The sequence below is a fragment of the Rhinatrema bivittatum genome, chromosome 18, assembly GCF_901001135.1.
Source record: "Rhinatrema bivittatum chromosome 18, aRhiBiv1.1, whole genome shotgun sequence".
Lineage (NCBI taxonomy): Eukaryota > Metazoa > Chordata > Amphibia > Gymnophiona > Rhinatrematidae > Rhinatrema > Rhinatrema bivittatum.
This window is the reverse complement of record NC_042632.1, coordinates 4451439-4476456: the sequence shown is the minus strand read 5'-3', so window position 1 is coordinate 4476456 and position 25018 is coordinate 4451439. Positions and strand designations below refer to the sequence as shown.

The 25018-nt window shown below is 46.2% G+C and overlaps 1 protein-coding gene across 1 annotated transcript in view; it reads left to right on the top strand.

The window, feature by feature from the left end:
- The first annotated feature begins 20379 nt into the window (after positions 1-20379).
- The window catches only part of MATR3 (matrin 3), a 368635-nt gene continuing 363996 nt past the window's right edge, over positions 20380-25018 (top strand). The window contains exon 1 of the mRNA XM_029583949.1: positions 20380-20487. The gene's annotated coding sequence lies outside the window, so the exon portion shown is untranslated. The remainder of the gene's footprint in view (positions 20488-25018) is intronic.

The following is a 25018-nucleotide window of genomic DNA, read 5'->3' as shown; positions in this document are numbered from 1 at the left end:
TACACCTAAATTGCGAACATGTGTGGGGAAAGAGGAGGATGAGTGTGTAAATGGAATGTCTGGAAGTGGTTGCTTGTTAGATATGATTAAAAGTTCAGTTTTGTTGGGATTTAACGCTAGGTGCATGTCATTAAGAAGTTGGGTGATGGAAGAAAGGCAGGATTCCCAGTTATGTAGTGCAGTTTGGAGGGAGTCAGAAAATGGGAAGATGATTTGCACATCATCAGCATAAATGAAATGCTTGATGTGCAGGTTAGTGAGCAGTGTGGTGAGAGGAAGCATGTATATATTGAAGAGGGTAGAGGAAAGGGAGGAGCCTTGGGGAACACCCTGGGGCAGACTAATGGGGTCAGATTCATTATTATCCACAAAGACAGTGAAGAAGCGATTTTGGAGATATGATTGTATCCAGGAGAGGGCATTGCCAGAGATCCCAATACTCCTGAGGATGTTGAGGAGGACATCGTGATTGACTGTGTCGAACGCAGCCGAGATGTCGAGCATGGCAATCAGATAAGAGGAACCTGAGTCAGTACCTCTGATGAGTGTATCATGAAGGGAGAGCAGTAAAGTTTCAGTACTAAGATGTTTCCTGAAACCATGTTGTGTGGGTGGGAGGATATTGTTTAGTTCAAGGTGATCAGAGAGACGAGAGTTGACTAGTTTTTCAAGGATTTTAGCTAGGAAGGGGAGGTTAGAGACAGGTCTGTAGTTAGACAAGGTGGCGGGGTCGAGATTGGGTTTTTTAAGTAGTGGTTTCACTACTGCTTGTTTTAGGAAATTTGGGACTGTGCCATGTTCTAGGGAGCAGTTGAGAATATTCGATAGAGGTTTGGCAATCACTTTGGGAATAGAAAGCAGGAGTTTCGATGGAATAGTTTCAGATGGATGTGATGAGGGTTTCATTCTTTTTAGGATGTTTTCTACTTCAAGGGAGGAGGAAGAGTCGAACGAGGAGAGGGAGTGTTGTGGAGCGCTAGGAGAGCGATCCCACTCCTGGGTGATGTGTATCCTTGGGCCACGGCTCGACCCCAGAGGACTCTGAAGAAGTGCCGTGGGAGGCGTGGCATGCCCGAGCATGGGCTGGACGGGAACAGGGCTGGAGTGACATGGAAGACAGGCCCTCCTCCGGACCTGCACGCTTCAGAAGACCCAACAACGCAATGTTGGTCTTGTGAACAGTCCTCCGACCGTTCCCAGCCCTTTCGGACCTGCCGCAGGGTACGGCACGAAGCGGCAGGCCGGATGGAGGCCAGGACAGCGATGACTGGAACATGGATTCAGACGAGACTCAGGAACGACGTAGACTCAGGCATAGACGTGGACTCAGGACAAGGTGCAGGATCCATAGACGTGGACTCAGGCATAGATGCAGGATCCTTAGACGTGGACTCAGGCAAAGACGTGGACTCAGGAATGAGGTGTAGGATGCATAGACGTGGACTCAGGCACAGGCATGGACTCAGGACTGGATGCACAGAGGTAGAATCAGGAACGAGGGCTGAAGGTAGACATGGGCACTGACCCTCAGGGCGCCCTACTCAGGCCACCCGCGGGACTGAGTCGCGGACCACCCTGTCCCATGCGCGCCCTACACAGCCCTGGAAGGCTGGTCGCGGACCATGCAGAGAGTGGGAGAGCACAGGAAAGAGGAAGCAGGTTCGCTGCACTCCTGGCAGCACAAGGCAAGGATACGCTGCTCTCCTGGCAGCACAAGGCAAAGATACGCTGCTCTCCTGGCAGCACAAGGCAAGGATACGCTGCTCTCCTGGCAGCACAAGGCAGGTTAAAGCATTTGGATCAGGAACAAGGATATCTGGAACAGCAGGAACATCAGGACTGGAACACAGATACTGGAACAGGAGACACACCTCAGGGTTGGAACATGGACATCAGGAACAGCAGGAACATCAGGACTGGAACACAGATACTGGAACAGGAGACACACCTCAGGGCTGGAACATGGACATCAGGAACAGCAGGAACATCAGGACTGGATCAAGAGACAGACCTTGGGACTGGAACGGCAGGCAGACATCAGGACTGGACGAGGAGCTCCGACAGGTAACACGAAACACAGGACCTTGCAGAAGTGCTGGAACACGGACGACTTCCTGGAGCGAAGGATCTCAGGAGTGACCAACTCCTTGCGAAGGCAAAGACACACTGAAAGCTGAGCCCTTTAGTAGGACTGGGGTGGACAACGCCCAGGGAGGGGTCAGCAGGGGGCCACACCTGGCTGGCCCTTTAAGAGGAGCAGAGAGGCGCGCGCCCGCGCCCTAGGGAGCTGGAGAGAAGAGCTGGAAGCTGGTGGCGTCCTCAGCCACGTGGAGGGCCCAAGGAAGCAGTGGAGCAGCCCTGGGCTGGAGCTGGGTGAAGGCAGTTCAGTGGAGCAGCTCCCAGCCGCATGGACAGAAACAGAGAAGGTAAGGCTGGCTGCAGGCACCGGCAGAGAGAAGTGCTGGCTGCAGGGAACTGTGAGAGAACAGAAGCAGGAGAAGGGCTGACTGCAGGAACGGCTCCATGCCGTGAAGACAGCCCCAGGAGGAGAGGTAAGACTGCAGGCAGAGTAAGGAGCTGCAGGCACCGGCAGGGACGGCTCCCTGCCAGGCAAGGACCCGGGCTGAAGCAGGCACTGGGAGAGACGGTCTCGCTGCTGGCTAAAGGTCCCGGGATCGCAGCAGCACGTCAGGGAAAGGCAGAAACAGGAGCCGACCGCATGGCAACAGCTGCGGGGAGCCCCAGCTGATTCAGGGAGAAAGCAAGCAACAGCGTCAGCAGCCTGGCTGGCTGTCTGTGAGAAGGTAAGAGCCTGCCCATGCTTCTTGTGGGCAGGAGCGTAACATGGAGACTGTAGAACTAAGAGTCGGTAGGCAGATATTTAAGTTATTATTAGAGAATTGAGTTGTGATGGAGGAGACTTTATTTTTAAAGAATTGGGCTAATTCGTTGCAGCGATTTTTTGAAGAATTAGAGGTTTGTTGTGTGTGGGAGGGAGAGGTGAGTTCAGCTACCATAGAGAAAAGGGCCTTGGGATTGTGTTGCAAGCCATGTATTTTTTTGGCGTAGTATTCACGTTTGGTGTGAAGGATGGAATTTCTATATTCATACATGCGTTGGTAGTAGATTGTTTTATTAGAGGGGCATTGTTGTTTGCGCCAGGATCTTTCCGCAGCTCTGAGTTGTGTTTTAAGATTTCTAAGGTATGGAGTGTACCAGGGTTTTCTATTTCTGCGGTTCGGGTTGACAGTTTTTGTTATTTGTGGGCAATGTTCGTTGGCAATGGAGAGAGTAAGGTTGACCCAGGTGGAGAAGGCGTTCTCTGGGGAAAGGTCAATTTTTTTTTCTAAGTCAGCGCATGCTTGTGATATGGTATCAATGGTGCAGGATTTGCGAAATTTAAAAGATAATGGCTGTCGTGGCAAGGTGGGAGAACTTTGAGGAAGAATAAGTTTAGTCTGGATCAAGTAATGATCTGACCAGGGAACTGTTGTGCAAGAGAGTGGATTGCTGATGTTGATGGGGGAGTTAATAAAAATCAGATCAAGTGTGTGGCCATCTTTGTGTGTGGGAGAGTTCACAATTTGTTGGAAACCCATAGCTTCAAGGGATGATAGGAAAGCTTCGCAGGCCGGGAATTGTGGGGAGGTATCAACGTGTAAATTAAAGTCTCCTAGGAGAATCGTGGGAATGTCATGGGATAGTGAGTTTGCAATAAATTCAATGAGTGGGGATGAATCTTTCTCTAGAAGCCCTGGGGGAGTATAAATGAGACAAAGCTGAAGTGATTTTGATTTGAAGAATCCAATTTCATATTGAATTGGAATATCGCATTTTTGGGCCAATAGTTGAAAGTCCTTTTTAACAGCTAAGAGGATGCAGCCTCTTCTCTTCTTTTTCCTAGGGATTGAGAACACATCGTAAGTGTCTAAAGGTAATTGGTTGATGAGAGGTATGTCATGCTGTTTGAACCAGGTTTCAGTGACAGCGCATATTTCTGGTTTCGAATCAGTTAGAATGTCATATAGGAGATGAGTTTTCTTTTGGAGTGATTGTGCGTTGAAAAGGATAATGGAAATGAGTGAGATACTAATTGCTTGAGTGCGTGTGAGTGTATTTATTGGGATAAGCCTTCTTTTGTTGAGAGAGATCTTGTGTTGAGAGATCAGGTGTGAGAATGAAAGAGGCTGATTAGAGTAGTGTTCTGGTAGGTAGGCTACAGAGCAGTTGGTGATTAAAGGAGGCATTGTGTACTACAAGTGTCTTGAGGTATAGAGTCAAGAAAGAGTGGGATATGGAGTAAATTGCAGACAAATAGGGTATCGGTTAAAATCCAAACGTCAGGTCAAGTGCAGTCAAAACATACATGTATCAGGAATACTACTAGCAGCTAATTAATAAGGTAGATTATACAGACAATACACCTAGAAAGTAGATACTTTTATCGGTTAAAAGCTGGCAGACTACAATACCATCCGTGCTGCTTAGCCATGTCTTGCCTGAGATGAGGTATACGATGTACTTTGCTGTCCTTTCCGGATGGGGGTAGCGTGCTGAGGTGGATGGATAGATGCTGCCGTACTCAGAGTCCACTTATATATGCCCGCATATTATAGAAGACAAATACAGTGCTTTTGGGGCTGTCTGACGGGGCAGCTCGAAAGGGCGCTCAAAGGGGCAGGCCCCTTTGGCGCGTGACGCTCGGCGCGTGACGCCTAGCTTAGCAGGTCTTTTAAAGCCGAGCGCGGGCTGCCTTGATAGGCCGGCTGTCCCTTATTTTAATTGGTCAGGGTCCGGTGGAGGCGGGGCGAAGGCCCGAAGAGGACGGCGATCCGGCTACGGGCGAGGTCGGAAGGCCCAGCTGGCCTCGTGGTCGGCGTGGGGACCTGCTTGGGGTAGGAGTGCAAATATGCTAGGCCTTATCCCGGTGGGTCCTCGGCGCCGATCACGCAGGCCCTCTCTCCTATCGCTGAGTCGCCGGGAAGAAAGAAGGTAGCGTCGTTTCCACGGGTGTTTTAAAGCCCAGCGCGGGCTGCCTTGATAGGCCGGCTGTCCCTTATTTTAATTGGTCAGGGTCCGGTGGAGGCGGGGCGAAGGCCCGAAGAGGACGGCGATCCGGCTGCGGGCAAGGTTGGAAGGCCCAGCTGGCCTCGTGGTCGGCGAGGGGACCTGCTTGGGGTAGGAGTGCAAATATGCTAGGCCTTACCCCGATGGGTCCTCGGCGCCGATCGCGCAGGCCCTCTCTCCTATCGCTGAGTCGCCGGGAAGAAAGAAGGTAGCGTCGTTTCCGCGGGTGTTTTAAAGCCCAGCGCGGGCTGCCTTGATAGGCCGGCTGTCCCTTATTTTAATTGGTCAGGGTCCGGTGGAGGCGGGGCAAAGGCCCGAAGAGGACGGTGATCCGGCTGCGGGCGAGGTTGGAAGGCCCAGCTGGCCTCGTGGTCGGCGAGGGGACCTGCTTGGGGTAGGCGTGCAAATATGCTAGGCCTTACCCTGGTGGGTCCTCGGCGCCGATCGCGCAGGCCCTCTCTCCTATCGCTGAGTTGCCGGGAAGAAAGAAGGTAGCGTCGTTTCCGCGGGTGTTTTAAAGCCCAGCGCGGGCTGCCTTGATAGGCCGGCTGTCCCTTATTTTAATTGGTCAGGGTCCGGTGGAGGCGGGGCGAAGGCCTGAAGAGGACGGCGATCCGGCTGCGGACGAGGTCAGAAGGCCCAGCTGGCCTCGTGGTCGGCGAGGGGACCTGCTTGGGGTAGGAGTGCAAATATGCTAGGCCTTACCCTGGTGGGTCCTCGGCGCCGATCGCACAGGCCCTCTCTCCTATCGCTGAGTCGCCGAACTCATATAAAAATTTCCAGATACCAACAAAATATTTCAAAATAGCAGACACAAAGACCCAGTAATGAAAAATAATAAGGATACAAAAAATGTTTTGCTCTGCATACCTGGGAACGTTTGATATCCAGGTGTCCTGAGATTGTTCTGAATTAGCAGGAGGGGTGGTTTGCTTGGAACTTTCTCCTCTCAGTCACATACCAGCGCTCTCTCTCACACTGGCTCTCAATTACACACCTATACACACATGCTCTCAGTCACTCACATATACACATGCTTTTTCTCTCTCACTTATATAGGCTCTTAATTACACATTTACACACATGCTGTCTATCTTTTCACGCTTACACACACACACAGGCTTTCAATCACATAAATAAATGCTGTCTTTTTTTCTCACACACAGACTCTCATTCACATGCTTACAAACATGTCCTCTCTTTCTCTCATTTACACACAGGCTCTCAATCCCATACTCATATGCTCCATCACCTAAACCAGCTCTCAATCACACACAGACACACATGCTCTCTCTTACTTATACACACAGGCTCTTAATCATACATACACATGATTTCTCTCACACACAAAGGATCTCAATCATACACACATACTCTTTCACACAAACAGGTTTTCAATCACACACATACAGGTTCCCAATCGTAAACTCACATTCATGCTCTCTCTCTCACAGGCAGGCTCTCAATCACAGACATACTCTCTTTCACATATACAGGCTCTCAATCATGCACATACATGCAATCTCTCACTCACACACATAGGATCTCAAACACACATGCTTGCTCGCTCATTCACTCTCTCTCTCCCCCACCCCCACCCCGGGAACTTGCGGCAGCAGCAGCCTCCTCCCAACGCTAACCTCCTTCATTTTCAGCCCTCGTGGAGGAGGAGTCCCATTGGCCGTGGTTGAAGCTCTTCTTTATTTTCCTACGAGCCGCGCTGCACAGTCTTCTTTTCGTCGGACCGACGCTGACCACACTAGCGAGGTCTCTTCTTCCCGCGCACACACCCGATGCTTACCACTTCCGCTTCCGGGCCGCAGGGGGGAGGGGGGGGCGGGAAGAAGAGAGCATGCCGGTGCCGCCGACTCCAGCTATTCTGCCGCATTCCGCCCGGGCTGACAGCATTTTAAGCCCGAGCGGAGGAGGACCGGGGAGCAGATGGGTCAGCGGGGGACTGGAAAGTGTGGCGACACACTGATTTAGTAGATTTGTCTGCGAGCCAGATGCAGCCATCAAAAGAGCCATATCTGGCTCGCGAGCCATGGGTTCCCGACCCCTGACTTAGGGTAAAGGGATCAGCCGCGGGCTAACAAGCAGACTGCCGGAAGAAAAGGGGGACCACGCCCGGAGGCAGGGCCCCCCTGCTTACTATGCGGCGGGGGGCCGGTGAACGGAAGTCACCTTGCTTGGAGCGCGGCAGGCGGCGCGGGGTGGGCGTGGTCCCGGGAGAACGTGTGGCAATAAATATATATATATAGGTATTGGCACAGGGTGGTGGGTTGTTATGATTACATTGTGTGCTGTTATATAAACATATGGTTAAATAAAAGCTGCGGCCAGTTTTACCCAAGATACGTTTTGAGTGGTCATTAAGCACTGCAGGTGGGCGAGTGCCCGGGAACAAAAGGAAGTCACGAGTCCCAGAGTCAATAGTGTGTGTATTCTTCTAAATGCAATGTCTTGAACAGATAAGAGCAAGGACAGGCTGGCTGTATGAGCTGCTTGGAAGAGCTGGCAGCAGCAAAACTGAATATTGCTGTTTGAGCAAAGAAGGGGATTGAAGCAGGACACAGAAACGTGATATCCCCATATTTAGAAGATGCCTGAAGCAAAGTTGGGACTGAAATGAAGCACCTGATAGGTTAAGCAACTTGAGGAATGGGAGGGGAAAAATGATAAGAAAATGTACAAAATAAGATGCTTTTGCTTTTCTGGGTGTGCTTACTTCTGAGTGACATCCTTACTTGCAAGTTAGTAAAATAAAGAAATATATTTTCACCAAACTTTTTGTGTTCACTATATGATACCACCATCTGCTGGAGATAGTGAAGGAGTTCAATTTTATGGACGATCGAAGGATGAGAAAACCTGAAACTCTGTGATTAACACTGCCAGCAGTGACACGCATTGAAACGCACGGCCATCTTGAATGTACTAACATTTGAAACGCAATGGCACGCACTACGCAATTACGTACTTACGCACTGACATTCGGTGAAGCACACCACCATTTTGTGATGATAATTTGTATTGTATTAATACGATTGCTGCTATAAAATGTCTAACCCGTCAATTAAATGACGAAACAATAAGTCTGATTATAAGCTACACCTACTTGAAAACCACGCTAGAAAATGCTTGTTCAGCAGTTTTGTAGAACGCATGTGCTCGAGATAAGAAATGTAGAATGTATAAGAGCCAGCTCCTGAGGGGGCGTGGCATGCAGTTGTACTAAGCCTTTGCCTTAGCTGCATCTTGCTGGCAATAAAAGTCTATCTTTACGGATCAGTTGTCTGGGCCTCCTTTCTGACTAAAAATTAGACGGTTACATTGGCGAGCCAGCCAGGAGGTACCGGGGACGCTATTTTAGCCCCCCCAGTTGGTCCGGTAGTTTGGCAGCGGAGCGATCCCCCAGACTTACTTGGTGAGTGGCCACCGCTGAGTTCAGCGATCAGGTTTCTGCGGGGACCATTCCGCAGGACATCTCCCGAGACTTCTGGGCTGGTGATTCGGGAAGAAGGCTTTTTGGACGATCGGAAGAACTTTTCAGGCAAGTATTATGGGAAAAAGAAATGAGATAAGAAATAAGATAAGAAACAAGAATTAGAGACAAGTACAGCTAAATTACCAGCTAAATTACCAGCCGATCCGTTATTAAGAAGGATCGAGGGAGCCTTGATCAAGCTCCGCACGGTGGCTAGTAGGAATCCTGCTCTGAAGACCCCGCGATAGTGAAGAGAAGAAAAAAGAGAAAACAAGTTTTTTAATTACAGTCAGTTGGGAACAGGTTTCTTGTTGTGTGAAAGAGAGTGAATGGCCTCGCAGTTCTAGGCCGGGCGACCGCGTTCTAGTCGAGGCGAGTGTGATCCTTTTGTGTCTGGCGGATACGGACCCCTTACCTATCCGCTATCCCTTCCCTCCTTTGTCTGTACCTCTATCCTACGATGGGTAGGGGAGGCTCAACTCCACTAAAAGCCATGACAGAGCATTTCAGTGAAGTGTTCGATAGACATGCATGCACAAAGCCGGGCATGATTCAGCGGTGTGTGCATAGGTGGCCAAGCTTATGTGTTAACTGGCCACCGAAAGGAACCTTTGATTTCCCAACGGCATCAAGGGTCCAAATCATAGTAACAACAGAAGGCAAGCCAGGATGTCCCGATGATATTCCATATATTAATGCCTGGATTGCAGTCATTCTGGATCCACCGTCCTGGGCACGAAAATTAGTGGAAGGGGCCGCCCTTGTAATGGTGGCGCACATACAAAAAACAAGTAGCCGGAAGTCCCCAAACCGGAAGAGAAGGGAGAGGCCGGCCATCTTGAATTCGGATGTTGACACGTCATCGGCGGCGGCCATATTTGTAGTACAAAAGGATAATGCAAGTCAAGAAAAAAAAGTTAAACCGCTGCCGCCCGCAGCAGAGCCCATATTAACAGACGAACCAGAAATTCCGGCGCCGCCGCCATACATTCCAATCTACCCACCATTGCCACCATTACAACCATTCCCGGCTTATGAACAAGCCGATCCAGTACCTAGTACATCTCGGGAAACAAAAGAAGAATTAAAAGCGGCCAAAGTCGAAGTAGAGGCAGAACCTTCCGTTTCAGATGGCACCCGGAGCAAAACGCAAGCCGCCAGTCTACAGCTACCAATTAGAGAAACTGCAACTGTAGTGCCGGTGACCCCTACGGAAGATAATGAATATCGCACTACGCAAACTATAAAGTTATTTACATATGTGCCTTTCACATCCAGTGATCTTTTCAATTGGAAACAACTGGTCCCCTCTTATGCCGAAAAACCAGAGCAAATGATTGATTTCCTATCCGGAATTATTACCGCTCATAATCCTAATTGGGCAGATATTCGTCATTTAACTTCTATCCTCTTTACTACCGAACAACAACGACAAATACAACAAAACATGGAAGAAGCAGCCAGAGAAGGAGCCGGGTCAGACGGCAACCCGGAGGAAGTAGTGAGAACTCTGGCTCCGCTCACAGACCCCCACTGGGATTACCAGACTACGGGAGGACGAGAGCGCATTGCTGCCTACCAAAAAGCCTTTCTAGAAGCTTTAAAGAAAGGAAAAAAGAAAATTGTTAACATGAGCAAGATACAGGATGTGCTACAGAAAAAAGATGAAACTCCCGGAGATTTCCTTGAGCGTTTAATGGATGCGTATCGCAAATACAGCCCGTTTGATCCAGAAGATTCAAAAAATCATTCTATCATAGTCATGAGTTTTGTAGGACAGTCATACCCTGACATACGTCGGAAACTCCAGAAAACAGAAGCATTTGAGGGAATGACTATTAGTCAATTGAAAATCATGGCAGATAAAGTTTATGGGAACAGAGAAATCAAAGAAGAAAAGAAGGATAAAAAAGAAAGCGGTAGAAGGATGAGAGAAAGTGTTAGCCTGTTAGCTGCAGCTATGGAAGAGACCAATTTTGGTAACCAAGCCAGGTATTACCAAGGATATCCTGGACACAGAGGCAGGTCGCCATTTAGAGCACCGCACGGAGGAAGGTCGTTCAGAGGAGGATCGTTCAGAGGAGGATCGTTCAGAGGAGGAAGAGTGCCTCTAGGGGCGAACCAATGCGCATACTGTAAACAAGAAGGACAATGGAAGTCTGATTGTCCGGAGACCGATCCACCGAGAGGAGGAGGATCTGGCCATTCAAAATCACAAGAGACTGAGTGGCAAATGGCATTGGGCGAGATGTCGGAGGATGAGAGTGAGAGTGATGATATAGGACGGGACTCTTGACTAGGCAAGGAAATCCTTCCCCTTGACCCTCTAGTAGAGATAAAGGTTGGAGCAAAAACATTTAAAGGACTATTGGATTCTGGAGCGCAGCGATCCGTCATGACAACTGCAATAACTGTTCCTACATCAAAAAGTATTTCCATTGTGGGGGCCTCTGGCAAACCGCTAGCAGCCCCTATCCTTCAAAATAGACAGGTTCAAGTAGGAGGACAAATAGTAACTCACCAATTCCTTTATGTTCCAGGGTGTCCAGTGCCATTAATTGGTAGAGATCTTCTTTGTAAACTAAGAGCCAATTTGCAATTCGAATCAAATGGTGAAATCAAAGCTTCTTTTGCTGATAATCCAGTTTCTTTAATTTGTCCTCTCCAAGAAGAATGGAGGCTACACTTGCCTGTCATTGAAAAACCTATTGAGCATCGATACGCAGCACACACCCCTCTTAATGAAAAGCGAAGGATGTTAATGGAAAGTGTACCCCAGGTATGGTCTGAAGACAACCCAGGAGGACTAGCCACCGACGCCACTCCTATATGGATTGAAATGAAAGAAAATGCACAGGTCATAAACCAACCTCAATACATCATTCCTTACATGGCTAGGCAAGGAATACAAGTACATCTGCAGAGACTATTCGACCTGAGTATTCTGCGGTGCATTCGATCTGCTTGGAACACCCCTTTATTACCAGTCAAGAAGCCAGGGACCAACGATTATCGACCAGTACAAGATCTAAGAAAAGTAAATAATCAAGTGGCAGATCTGGTGGCCCTTGTGCCTAATCCATATTCAATCCTGGCTCAAGTTTCTCCAAAATCCAAATGGTATACTGTTATTGATCTCAAAGATGCTTTTTTCTCCGTTCCAATAGCAGAAGAATGCCAGAAGATCTTTGCATTCACCTGGGAAAATGCTCATACTGGAATAAAGCAACAGTATACATGGACTCGTTTGCCCCAAGGATTCAAGCATTCACCTACTTTGTTTGGAGAACAGTTGGCCAAAGACTTAAGAAGATACCAAGAGATACATGGGCCAGTTGTACAATATGTAGATGATCTTTTGCTCTTTAGAGAAACTTATCGTGAGTGTGCACAAGCAACCCATTACTTATTAAAGACTTTGTACTTGAAAGGGTACCGTGCAAGTAAAAAGAAGGCGCAAATCTGTGAACTAGAAGTGGAGTATTTGGGCTTTCAAATACGTGAAGGTACTCGTTGTCTTGGAATTTCCCGGACTAGCGCTATAAGGGCTCAACCTACACCGACCTGTAAGAAAGAACTTCGTGCATTCCTAGGAGCTGCAGGATACTGCAGACTTTGGATTGCCAACTACGCAATTCTGGCTCAACCATTATATGATAAGCTACGAGGAAAAGAATCGGAATCTCATCCCTTCCAGTGGGAGGGACATGAATTAGCAAGTCTACATAAAATGAAAGAAGCCCTGATCTCACCCCCTGCTCTGGGACTACCTGATGTAACAAAACCATTTCATCTGTTCATCGATGAGAAAAGAGGCATGGCCATTGGAGTATTGACACAAACTCTAGGATCATGGGAATGCCCGGTTGCATATTTGTCAAAAGGAATGGACAATGTTGCTAAAGGATGGCCTGGCTGCCTTCGAAGCATTGCTGCTGCATGCTTACTGATCCCCGAAGCTGTTAAGCTAACATTTGGACAGATTCTGCAAATAACAACTCCACATACTATTCAAGGACTACTTGAAACTCATGGACCAAAATGGATGACAAATTCACGTCTTGTTAAATACCAAGCTCTGTTATGTGAAACACCTGAAATTCAAATACAGGACAGTAAAAATTTGAATCCAGCTACTCTAATGCCAGCCCCTGAACTAGTAATCCACAATTGTGAAGAGGTCATGGCTACAGTACATTCCAGTCGACCAGATCTGAGAGATCAACCTTGGCAAGGTGCTTGGACTTTATTCACTGATGGAAGTAGCCAAGTTATAAATGGAGTACGAGTTGCCGGGTATGCTGTAGTCTCAGAGGATGAGATCATTGAATTCGAACCTTTGCCTCCAGGAACATCTGCACAGAAAGCTGAGCTCATCGCCCTTACTCGAGCTTTGCAAATAGCCGAAGGACAAGTTGTGAATATTTATACAGACTCTAAATATGCTTTTCTTACCATTCAAGTGCATGGGGCTTTATACAAGGAGCGAGGATTTCTAACTGCAGAAGGGAAACAATTAACTAATGCACCAGAAGTACATGAATTACTAAATGCGGTCTGGCTACCTCGCAAAGTGGCTGTGATGCATTGCAAAGCCCATACAAAAAGATCTGATCCTATAGAGCAAGGAAATCAAAGAGCAGACCGCGCTGCAAAAGCGGCAGCACAGGAATCAATTAAAGCCAAAGTGATGACATGCCCACTCTTACAATTTCCAGGGGAAGTACCTGTCTATACCACAGAAGAGAATGAATGGGCACAGTGTGAAAATTTCCAGCAGCAGAACGGATGGTGGATCATACAAGATGGAAGAATATGGATACCTGAAACCATTGCTTGGACAGTTGTTAAAGAAGCACATAATAATACACACCTTGGACGTGATTCATTGGCAAAACTCCTGCAAAAAACGTACTACATAAATAGAATCACACAATTGACTAAGCATGCAATTAATCAGTGTATTACATGTGCAAAGAACAATCCTCGAAATGGACCTGGTCCTGCCCCTGGACATGTCCTCCGAGGAACCATACCATTTCAGGTCTGTCAGATTGATTTCACTCACATGATTCCATCAAAAGGCTACAAAGCTATGTTGGTAGCAGTATGTACTTATACTGGATGGATTGAAGCTGTACCTACGCGAACAGAAACTGCAAAGGAGGTCGTTTCTCTACTTCTGAATCAGATTTTACCACGATATGGACTGCCAAGACAGATCAATTCAGACAATGGTCCAGCTTTCACCAGCGAAGTAACTCAGCATCTTAGTAAGATTCTTGGCCTCAATTGGCATCTACATTGCACCTGGAGACCACAAAGCAGTGGAGCAGTTGAACGGGCTAACAGAACTTTGAAAAGTCACTTAGCCAAACTATGTCAAGAAACAAAAAACAAATGGCCCGAGATCCTACCATTAGCATTACTCCACATCAGATGCACTCCACGACAATCGGGACTCGCTCCTTATGAAATGATGTATGCCAGACCGCCGCCGCTGCCATCATTCCCCGAGTCATTGCAGGTCCAAGGGGAAATGGCACTCAGTAAACAAATAAAAGGATTACATGATACTGTTGAAGCAATTCGCAAGTATACCTGTGAGACAGAGCCACTGATCTTAATCAATCCTGTTCATCAATTCCAGGTGGAAGACTCTGTGTGGGTCAAGGAGTGGGATGAGTCTGACTTCCTTAAACCTCGATGGAAGGGACCATTTACTGTGCTGTTAACCACGCCCACCGCTGTTAAGGTATCTGGATGCCCCACCTGGATCCACTGGACCCGCGTCAAACCAGCCACCAACACTTGGCAGGTTTCTAGGACTGGTGACAACACCTTGAGATTTACCCGAAATACAGCAAGAACTAACCTAGAATAAGAGATTAATGCAGTCCTCAGAACATTAATAACTTGTTTATTTCTCTCCTCCTTCACAGGCATTCTAGCACATGATTTCCATACTCTGGAAGTGGGCTGTCAGTGCTCTCCTAGTCACTGCCCTAACTATCATATGCCCTTCTAACAGTGACTGGAAATGGTTCATCAATATCCTCTACATCATCATCTCTGCTCAACTATGGCTCATCTACTCCGTTATCAGAGACTCCTATGGTTCTTACTGATGCTCCAAATTGCTCAACCAGCATCCTCCCATACTTCACTCAGCCAGAATTGCACCGAATGTATCAAACAAGTGCGCACCACTACTGAAGATGGATACCAGCTGGTTTTTACAATCATTCATCAATCTCAACCACCACCGTCATGTGAAGAAAAACCTGCTTGTGCCTTAAATACCACCCAAGGACATCAGTCTTTCCCTCGATGTGTCCTTAACAACAAACTCATCTGCCATTCACCCAAGACGCCCAAGTATTATAATATAACGCTCACCGTTCGACTGCCAAAAGCCTATACTTCTGATATCATTCCAGAAGGGAAAGGAATATTATATTACATCAACTCAACGAAGGTCCTGATAGGAGGGCCACCCAGTGTCTTCCTTACCTTTGATGCATGCACCGCCATTGGCAGACACCCAAGTGCGGTACATTGTGGATCTCAAGCATGGAGGAAAGCATACACTTTCAATCATAAATATCTTTGTCCCTATGATCGATCTAGCAATCCTTCTCATTGGCTGCCATGTGCTGGTGATAAAGAGCTCTCCGGTTGGAATTTGGTGTGTGACTACACCGGAGGAGGATACCCAGGTTGCCCAGGAGTGGGAAGACTAAGTAAAGGAACTGGGAACCTCATTTATTTATTTATTAACTTTTATTTACCGACATTCGTGAAGCACATCATGCCGGTTTACAAAGAACTCATCACTATAGAATGGCCAGTCAGAACTGAAGGATCCCCTTGGCAAGACACTTGGGGCTTTGGGATTGATGGAACAGGAGGAGATCCCATGACCTACCTCACCATCACTCAGCGACGAGAAAAACCATTTCCCATCGTTCACCAAACCACTGTGGTGGGATACCAATCTTTCTTCGATGAAATTTCCCAGCTCAATGAGGAACTTAAGAAACATGCCATTTCTCATCAAGCTAAAAACATGTTTATAAACCTAGCCGAAAACATAGCATTGTCTCTAGAGGTACAGAACTGCTTTGTCTGTGGTGGTACCAACATTGGAGAACAATGGCCATGGGAAGCTAAAGAGATTTTCCAGGCTGACTTGGATGCTATGAATACCACCACAACATACAACCGTAAACACAATCCTTATGAATGGGCTCTTCAGACCGATGTCATCGGAAGACAATGCTTATCACGGCAATTCTCAAAATTATATACGGTGCCTGTCGGAAATTCGCCATGTACAGGAGTCCTCACTGTTACAAATAACAATCATACATGGTGGCAAACTGAAAATCAAACCATACCTACCCCATTTTGGACAGAGTCTACTTTGAATGCTACTTGGAAAGCTGCTGGTCAAAAAATGACCTCATTCATAGCTCCTGATGGATACTACTTTGTATGTGGACGACGAGCTTATGAACAATTACCTTCCAAATGGTATGGCACCTGTTTCCTCGCCACAATACGCCCTAGTTTCTTCCTGTTACCAGTCACAGCAGGTGAGACTTTAGGAGTGCCTGTCTATAGCCCCATGAAGCCAAGTAGACGACGAAGGCAGCATAGAGTCTCCATCGGAGATTGGTCTGATCAAGAATGGCCACCAGAACGTATTGTAGAATACTATGGTCCAGGTACTTGGGCAGAGGATGGCTCATTTGGATATCGAACTCCAGTTTATATGAATAACCGCATCATCCGACTACAAGCAGTTCTTGAGTTCCTTACAAATGATTCAGCATTGGCCCTTAATATTCTAGCTAAACAGAATACCAAGCTAATTACTGCGGTATACCAAAACCGATTAGCTCTGGACTATCTCCTCACTCAGGAGGGTGGTGTGTGTGGGAAATTTAACCTCTCCAATTGTTGTTTACAGATTGATGATAAGAGCAAGGTTATCGAAGAAATTACAGATCGCATGGTGCGACTAGCTCATGTCCCTGTGCAGACTTGGTCCGGAGCTCTTGATTGGACAGCCTCACTGCCTTCCTGGCTCTCCTCTGTTCCTGGACTCAAGGAACTTTTATTTCCTTTATTGTTTTTCCTACTTTCTTGTGCTCTACTTCCCTTGTGCTTCCCTTTCTTACTCAGGAGTCTGTCGACCATGATGGAGAAGATTGCTGATCGACGAGCCGCAGCCCAAATCATGATGCTGAACCAGTATGCCTCAATCCCATCATTTCCTTCCTCTGATTCGTCGGACTCAGAAGATGAATCCTCTGTATACTATGACACTAACCTTTAATGCAACTAACATGCCGGGCCACCATGTCTGCTTGAGTCAAGTCCAGCTACAAAGGGGGGGTGCTCCACTAGGGACCCCTCGTCTCAACACCGGTGAAGAAACCAACAACTCAGCAACATGTTAGGGCCTGTTCCAAGTGAATGTTAAACTAATTACTGTTTGTCTTTTCAGCTACCTCGTGGATGAGAGTGATACTTCCACCTTCTACTAAAGTTGAAGTATCAAAGGGGGGCATGAAGGAGTTCAATTTTATGGACGATCGAAGGATGAGAAAACCTGAAACTCTGTGATTAACACTGCCAGCAGTGACACGCATTGAAACGCATGGCCATCTTGAATGTACTAACATTTGAAACGCAATGGCACGCACTACGCAATTACGTACTTACGCACTGACATTCGGTGAAGCACACCACCATTTTGTGATGATTTATTTATTTATTTATTTAGAAACTTTTATATACCGGTATTAGTGGGGACATCATACTGGTTCACATAACAACTGAAAGATTGGAAAATACATTTCAACAAGGGGGATGTAACTGGGAGAGGGTAGAACATAGAGGCAGTAGGAAGGACAGGGAAAACAAGAAAATCATAACCAAAACAATTTACAATTTACAATGAATGTCTCCTTAATATAAGGAGAGGGAGTCACCTGAATGGGGAGACTACGAGGGGGGAGTGGAAGGAATTATTCTGTGTAGGCATGGTTGAACAGGAGAGTTTTTAGTTTCTTTTTTAATTTAACTGCACAAGGTTCAAGTCGCATGTGGACAGGTAGGGAGTTCCAGAGAGCTGGACCGGCAATAGATATGGCACGGTCGCGGGTGGAGGAGAGATGAGCCAATTTCAAGGATTGGACATGTAGGGTGCCTTTGTTGGTGGATCTGGTGGCTCGGGTGGACAGGGGGGGCAGTGAAAGGGAGGTCGAGCCAGTTGGAGTTATGGGTGTGAATGGACTTGTGAATTATGGTCAAAGTTTTGTAGTGTATACGGGACATTATGGGAAGCCAATGTAGATCCTTGAGGATAGGGGTTATATGGTCATGTTTGCGTGTGTTAGTAATGAGTCTTGCAGTAGCATTTTGCAGAAGTTGGAGGGGTTTTATAGAAGACATTGGGAGCCCTAAGAGAAGGGCATTACAGTAATCTAGTTTGGAGGTGAGGGTGGCTTGGATCACTGTGCGGAGGTCATGGGCGTAGAGGAGGGGTCTGAGTTTCTTTAGCACGTTGAGTTTGAAGAAGCCAGTTTTGAGGATGGAATTGATGTGAGGTTTCATACTAAGATTGGGATCAAGAAGGACTCCGAGGTCTCTAACGGAAGGTTGAGCTGTGAGGAGATTAAGTTTAGGGTCGTTAGGCAGGCGGTCAGGGGGGAGCGAGGAGATGTGGAGGAGTTCCGTTTTGTTGGTGTTGAGAGCAAGCTGAAGGTTGGTGAGGAGGGCGTTGATGGCTGCAAGGCACTTTTCCCAGTGCTCCAGGGCGTCAGATATAGAGTTGTGAATGGGAATGATGATCTGTACATCATCAGCATAGAGGTAGAATTTGAGTTTAAGGTCAGAGAGGAGGTGGCAGAGAGGGGTGAGGTAAATATTGAATAGGTAGATGAAAGTGATGATCCTTGAGGCACTCCTTGTTGAAGGGGGTGTGAGGCAGATAGGTTGTTTCCAATTTTAACAGAGAACTTTCTGTTAGAGAGATAGGATGTGAACCAAGCTAGAGCTATTCCTGAGATGCCGATGCTTTCTAGCCGTGTCAGGAGGTGGTGGTGGCTGATGGTGTCAAAGGCCGCTGAGAGATAATTTGTATTGTATTAATACGATTGCTGCTATAAAATGTCTAACCCGTCAATTAAATGACGAAACAATAAGTCTGATTATAAGCTACACCTACTTGAAAACCACGCTAGAAAATGCTTGTTCAGCAGTTTTGTAGAACGCATGTGCTCAAGAAATGTAGAATGTATAAGAGCCAGCTCCTGAGGGGGCGTGGCATGCAGTTGTACTAAGCCTTTGCCTTAGCTGCATCTTGCTGGCAATAAAAGTCTATCTTTACGGATTAGTTGTCTGGGCCTCCTTTCTGACTAAAAATTAGACGGTTACAATAGAGAATACTGGCAAGCACGGGTTGATATACCACCACGTCAGCTTTGTTCTGTCTCTATCTGCTGGTGGAGGTGCATAACCCACCGGTGTGGGTTAACCTGTCTTGAATGTTAAGAAAAGTTCAATTTAGCTTATAATGTTCTTCCCTGATTTATGCTATGCTTGCTATGAATTAAGATAGAGGCTACTGTTTAGATGAAATTAAGAATAAAAGAAATGTAAACAAATCTGTACAAGGTTGTGCATCAGTAGATTTTTTGGCTCCATGGACAAGATAAAATATAATTATAATTGGTAGAAAATAGATAAAATGATGTGGGACCTTTTCCAATCAGTAATAGAATGTGCTGTGTTGTAGGTAATTGTAAATAGAACTAGCTCAGGCTGACCTGTTGATTAGTCAGGACTTAAAACCTAAGGTATTTGAATAAAATGCAGAAATGTAACTGTAATTGGTCAAACTGAGATACAATTATTTTGCTTTATCATGATGACTTTGTATTTAGAAACAAACCAACGAGACGTTCCCAACGTACGTCGGTATATAAATGCCATTAAATAAATAAATAAATATATTCGGTTGATTGTAATTACTGGATTTCGAGACTGCCCACTAACAGCCTGTTCAAAGTGTGATTTTTTTCCCCATGTGAAATTGTTCCTATGTAAATATTACATCAATTAAACTTGGTAGATTTATATTGCAACAACTTCATTTTTTCTGTTTCCATTGTGGAAAGAAAAGTAAATTAGAAAATCTTAAAATCTCCACAAATTGCACGTGTTGCGGTGGCAAGAAATGCCTTCTTTAAATTGAAAATGAAGTTAAGGGAGAAAAATGTGAGTGGGTTCAAGCCCGCTTTAGGCTTATACGAGTGCCCAGGGCGGCATCTCCAGCCAAAAAACGACTATAACAGAGCCAAAAAGCCTGCCCCAACAATCCACTTAAAAGGGATACTGCCACAGCACTTTGTGGTGGTGATGGAAAGGGACTGCCCCCATTTTCCGAGGTCTCCCATCCATCACACTCCACACTGTGTGGGCGCGAAACTCTTAAATCCAGCTCTGGATGAGGGCGGGAAGCAAGAAAAAGGGGTCCCCGCTAACCTACAGCAATTTTAGAATAGCCAGAACTGTAGATCCAAGATTTATGTTTCTATAATCACTGTGTGTTTTTGTAGCCTCGGTACATACGTGGCTTTCATGAGTGTGGGACTGTGGGTCTAGGTACGACACTTTGGCGCTGTTTTCTTTACTCATGGGGGAAGGGTAGCTTCTGGAATTCTCGGCGTTACTCGAACGCATATACATATCCTACACACCGGTACTCGCGAGATTTCCAAGGCGCTCTTCGATCTGTAAAGTGGAAGGGTGGGGCGAGAGTGCTGCTTACGTTTTTGTTGGGGAGTGGTTGTGCGTCTGCGCACTTCGTTGTTCCTACGGGCTTGTGGCGGCCTTGTGCGCGCGGCGGACGTTGGTCGGTGAGTGGAGAACGGAGCACGTTGTGAAAAAAAAAAAAAAAAAAGGGGGGGGGGAACGGGACAGGCAGGTAGGTGAACGAGAGGCCCAGAGTGGAGGCGGTGAGAACGAGAACCAGCAGTAGCAGGTAGTATCGGAGAAAAGAAACTAAACTGGGGAAAAAAGGTTGAGAAAGAAAGAGCGGCCCAGAAGTGTGGCTGACGAAGAGGTGAAAGAAATGGCGGGGGTGGGGTGAAAGTGAGAGGCCGAGGACTAGGCCAGAAAGATATGCCTGGGATTAGGGTAGGGAATGAGACCCGGGGCCATCTTTCGGGGCGGCGTATGAGAGGTTTCGGTTACAGAATTCTTGGAGTATTGAATCTGCTCTCCGCCATTGTTTGGGGGAAGGGACGGCGTCTGTGAAGCTAGCTGGAGAGACTTGTGTTTGGCGGAGAAAACTACTTTTGTTTTGTTAGGGATTTTTAACAAAGGGCGATTAAAAAATACCCAGCCTTCCAGGAGGGTTCACAAAACCATAGCTTGAGTTGAACCGTTGTGAGCATTGCGTTGTTTCTTTTTTTTTTTTTTTTTTTTAAACTAAAGCTGTCTTTGTTATGCAGAACTAGTACAGTGATCTTAAGAGCTTAAGTATTTTTGCAATTTTTTTCACATTTTTGAATTGCTGCATCTGCATTAAGTATATATATATATGAGTTATACAGAGTGATTCAAAAGCGGTAGATGCGTAGACTTCTGAATTTAAGCGTTTTGCTGGACTCTATAGCTAAATTTAAATGGTGGGGGATGGGGCACAAATAAGTGGGTGCTGATTTTTAATTCTAGATACCTAAACCTAGTCACTCTTACCTAATTTTGTAGCTGCTTCAAATCTGAATGCCTATATTCAGTTCTTAAACATATTTTACATGGCTGAATATAGGTAGTGGAGAAAATAGAAGGTGCAGCAACTATTCTCTATCAATGAAATTTCATATTAAAGTCAAACTTCATTGGCTACAAAATTGCTTGCTGAACGAATCCAGGTGGGTTTTATTGGAGTATCCATCCAAAAAAAATTTACATAAGCAAAGTTAGTCCTCCACTTACTCTGAATATAGGTGGCTACATAAGGCTCCTATGTTAAGGTGCCTTAAATCAGGTGTGGAGCCCTCTTTGAATAACTTTAAGCCATGACTGACTCCTAGATTCATCAAAATGTATTAACACGTGGATAATGCCTGTGGTAAGCAAAAGGACTTATTTAGAATTACTGCACCACCTGATAACATACCGCTTGCATCGGTAGTATCACTTGGTGCGGTAATCTTTTTGTACCCTGCGATAATTCCTATTTCGCATCTTGCACAGAGAGAGACTATCTTCAAGACCTTCATAGTAGTAAAGTATATCTCTTAGGAGGGCCATCTAGCTCGAGGTGAGGTGTTGGTGGTTTAGGGGCCAGTTTTTCATGCAGAGTGAGTCGAACAAACAGCACAGTGCACATCTGTGAAGTGTCTCACAAAGATATTACTTCTATGTTCTCTTGCCCTACCTTGATTGACCCTATAACAAGGTACCATCAAGCTCAGGTGAGAACATAGTACAAAATTTCATCTTTGAGACTTTCCTCACTCCAAATGATAAATCTTTACCAAGGTTTACTGTGCTGTTCATAGTCTCACGCTACATGAAAAACTGGCCCTTAAACCACCAACAACATGGAGAGTTGTTAGATGGTTCTTCTGCAGGCATATAAATAGTTGAACACTGAGGGCCTCCCCAGATGTTCTCTCCCCCCCCCCCCCCCCCCAAGCCCAGAAATGGCTGAAATGTAATTCTAAAAATTTATTGCGAATAGTATTATGGCCATTTTGGGCATATCGCACAGCTTAATGCCAGGAAAAAAGGTGGTTATTTCTGGCGTTAAAACCATGTGGTAGCATGTTATCCCATGGTGCGATATTGCCCCTCATTTTAGTGATTCCTGCCCAAACTCCTCCCATATCTCTCCTCTTCCTGAAATTTGCATTTGTGCCATGCGATAGTGTTATCGCATGCGCTATGGGGTTAACGCCATAACATGTTTTGATGAATGATCTTGTGAGTTGGGACTCCGAATAGGGGTGACAAATCTCAAATGGCAGCCCTCTTTAGGTACCTGCAGTATTAGCAGTGGAAGTCAGTCTGGGGCCTATAAGCCAGCACACACTTACAGGCCCTGAGGTGGCACTGTTCTTGCATGGTTTTCTGTGGTAACAGGAAGTGGTGCATGAGATGGTATTAGATCCACTGCAGAGCCTGTGAGCTTGCACTTGGTAATAGGCCTGTGCTGAAATTAATTTTGCTGCTTGCAGATCACTGTCATGCTTAGGACCAGCCATGAGGGGAGGGGAGAGCTGTGTGCATGGGCCAGTGGAGACTGCCATGGCTGCTGTCTCCCTCACCCATTCCTGAACCTACCCAAGAGAAACATGTTGCTCCTATCAGCCTGCTGTGTTCTCACCAGGACTATTCTTATTAGTTGTTGTCCATTTTTGGCACGTGGCCCAAAGGAAAATGTTGCCACTGATCCTGGAGGAAGTTGTTTAGAGAATGGGCTACTTGTCTAGAGGAAACAGATGCAGGAGTGATTTGAGGATTGGATGAGTTAGAGAGTGGCTATAAAGGATGAAAGCAAGGGTATGAAAGATTGACTGGAGATGTGAGAAGCTAAGATTGAGGGGATCAACTGGGAGGGTGGAGGGGATGGGAATAGGGAGGGGGATAATAGAATCAATTTGGAGTTATAAGAAGGGCTTGGTGACAGGATCATCTGGAGAATGAGAGAAGGGCTTAAGGGGGTAAGAAAGCAGAGCTAGGCTGGGGGAAGCGAGAGGAGCTGGAGCATGTAAGGGTATCAACTGGAGGGGCAGATGTAAAGAACTATTGCTGTAGGGGAGGAGGTTATCAAAGGAGATCCTCTGGAGGGGGTGGAGTTTGAGAGAGGGGTGAGGAGTGGAGTGATAATTGGTGCGAGATTTCATAACTAAAACGGGTGTATTTTCAAATGCTAAATAGGGCCACATTGATTCAAAATTTGGGAAGCCCAGCTTTAGGCTAAGTATATAAGACTTGCCCTACTGGGTCAGACCAAAGATCCATGAAGCCCGATATCCTGTTTCCAGCAGTAGCCAAGCCAGTTCATAATTACCCAGTAGGATTCGAAGCTGCTTATCTCAAGAATAAGCAGTGGATTTCTTCACCTCTACCTTAAATAGTTAATACACTTTTCCTCAAACTTGTCCAATCCTTGTTTAAATGCAGCTACAGTAATAGCTTTTGCCATGTCCCCTGGCAATGAATTTCAGAGCCTAACTATGCTGATGATTTTTTTTTCTTAGTGATATTGAGTAAGATAGTGTTACTTTCTACATGAGATTTTTTTTAGGAAAGGATGAAAACCCAAATGGTAGAACAGGATTGATTCTGGACCTATGTGCCATGCATTGTGGAGTCTTGTATATTTGTGTATTTGCAACAACCATACCTCTTGTGTAAACTCACTCATTCAGTACTTCAGTGGTAGCTCCAAACTGAAATCCATTTTGAAAATCATTTTTATTAGTAAAAAATTCTAGAAAAACGATTCTCTCTGCAGTAAACAATCTTGATACTGGATTTTCAAACCCAATTAATTTTAATTCAGAAGAACGCAAGAAAATGTTCTTTTGGCTAGTATTTGTCTTTATAGTATCAATGCAATTATTTCTATATTAATTAATCTTTATTTACTTGTTAGCTGATTATCTCAAACAGCCATTTCACATCTGACAAGATAAGGCTTTAACATCTGGAATAAAATACCTGGCATAGTTCCAGGGCTAGAATATGGTAAATAAAGTCATTGCATACTTACAGGCCCATCCAGTACAGTGCGCTCTGGCGGAGCGCACTGTTAACCTGCGATTGGACGCGTGTTTTCGATGCGCTAGCTTTACCCCTTATTCATAATAAAATGCCATACTTGGTCAGACCAAGGGTCCATCAAGCCCAGCATCCTGTTTCCAACAGTGGCCAATCCAGGCCACAAGAACCTGACAAGTACCCAAAAACTAAGTCTATTCCAAGCTGCCTTGTTTTTGGGTACTTGCCAGGTTCTTGTGGCCTGGATTGGCCACTGTTGGAAACAGGATGCTGGGCTTGATGGACCCTTGGTCTGGCCCAGTATGGCATTTTCTTATGAATAAGGGGTAAAGCTAGCGCGTCAAACATGCGTCCAATCGTGGGTTAACAGTGCGGAGCACACTGTATTGTATCGGCCTGTAAGTATGCAATGACTTGATTTACCATGCAATGACTTGATTTACCATTCAGTAAGGGGTAATAGCACGTGAAACGCACGTCCAACCAACCCCCCCCCCCCCCGTCCCGTCCCGAACCTAATAGCGCCCGCAACATGCAAATGCATGTTGATTGCCCTATTAGGTATTCCCGTGCGGTTCAGAAAGTAAAATGTGCAGCCAAGCCGCACATTTTACTTTAAGAAATTAGCGCCTACCCAAAGGTAGGTGTTAA